The sequence below is a fragment of the Quercus suber genome, unplaced genomic scaffold (genome assembly GCF_002906115.3).
Source record: "Quercus suber isolate HL8 unplaced genomic scaffold, Cork oak 2.0 scaffold_301, whole genome shotgun sequence".
Classification (NCBI taxonomy): domain Eukaryota; kingdom Viridiplantae; phylum Streptophyta; class Magnoliopsida; order Fagales; family Fagaceae; genus Quercus; species Quercus suber.
In genome coordinates this window covers 371,757-373,413 of record NW_027069757.1, presented here as the reverse complement: position 1 = coordinate 373,413, position 1,657 = coordinate 371,757, and the positions used below count along the sequence as shown (strand labels likewise).

General features: G+C 36.3%; 1 pseudogene; it reads right to left on the bottom strand.

Annotated features, from left to right (window-relative positions):
* Nucleotides 1-248: 248 nt before the first annotated feature.
* Nucleotides 249-1,657, bottom strand: part of LOC136071306 (uncharacterized) — an 11,078-nt pseudogene continuing 9,669 nt past the window's right edge.

Here is a 1,657-nt window from a genome sequence, read left to right as displayed (position 1 = left end):
AAATAGAAAAGATAAAAAACGTACTAAATAATAAAACCCTAAATAAAAGTTGATTTGGTTTGAAATTAGCAAATCCAAAATAGGAAAAATAGCTAAAAACGTTCTAAATAATAAAAGCCTAAAATTAAGGTAGATCTGGTCCAAAACTAGATGCTCCAAACTAGGAAAAATATCTATTAACTGATACGGAGCTAGAAAAATCAATTAGCCATTAATCCACGCCATAAATCACGCTCAATTAAGCCAGATTAGCCCTCAATAACTTGGATTAAATTTATTACGCTTTTATCTTCCTTTGGGCCAAGCTTAGAATGTCCTGCGTTAGAATCAGCCCAAATCTCTTGAATCAACACATTAAGTGCTTCTTTGATCTTCTTAGATCTTGCTTTAGTAATAGGCCTAACTGGAACATGCAATGGATCCTTGAATGCTTGTTGATTCTCATCATTCACCCTCTCTTCAAAAGGATTCGTCCTTAAATCGTCACCTACATCAAAAGGAGAAAGATCAGAAACATTAAATGTAGCACTAATTTTATACTCACCTGGAAGATCCAACTTGTATGCATTATCATTGATTCTCTCAAGGACTTGAAATGGACCATCCCCTCTGGGATGTAGCTTGGACCGCCTACGGGCTGGAAATCTTTCTTTTCTCATATGCACCCAAACCCAATCATCCGGTTCAAAGAGGACTTGTTGACGGCCCTTGTTGGCTTTGATCATATATTGCTCATTTTTCTTTTTTATATGTTCTGTACACTTTCATGGAGTTTCTTCACCATCTCTACCTTCTTTTCACCATCCAAAATAGTCATTTCATTAACTAGTAAAGGTAGCAAATCCAAAGGAGTTAGTAGATTAAAACCATAAACAATCTCAAATGGTGAAAAATTAATAGTAGAATGAACACTTCGATTATATGCAAACTCAATGAATGGCAAAAAATTCTCCCAATTTTTCAAGTTCTTCTGAATTATAGTACGGAACAAAGTAGATAAAGTTCTATTTACTACCTCAGTTTGTCCATCTGTTTGGGGTGACAAGTAGTCGAAAACAATAGTTTAGTTCTCAACTTTCCTCACAAGACTTTCCAAAAATAGCTAAGAAACTTAACATCACGATCAGACACAATACTCCTAGGAACACCATGGAGCCGTACTATCTCTCTAAAGAACAAATTAGCAATGTGGGTTGCATCATCAGTTTTATGATAAGATATGAAATGTGTCATCTTAGAAAACCTATCAACAACCACAAAAATTGAATCCTTACCATTCCTTGATCTAGGCAAGCCTAAAACAAAATCCATAGAAATATCGACCAAAGGTGCACTAGGTACAAACAGAGGAGTGTATAATCCATGCGGTAAGACTCTAGATTTGGCCTGCCTACAGGTAATGCATCTAGCACAAGCTCTCTCCACATCACGTTTCATCTTTGGCCCAAAAAAATGTTCATGTAACACGTCTAAAGTCTTCCTTACACCAAAATGACCCATTAAACCACCTCCATGTGCTTCACACACAAGCAACTCATGCATAGAACTATTATGCACACAAAGTCTATTCTCTCTAAACAGGTACCCATCTAGTCTATAGAATTTACCAAACGCTGCCTTCTCACAAGCTCCATACACACTAGCAAAATCATCATCA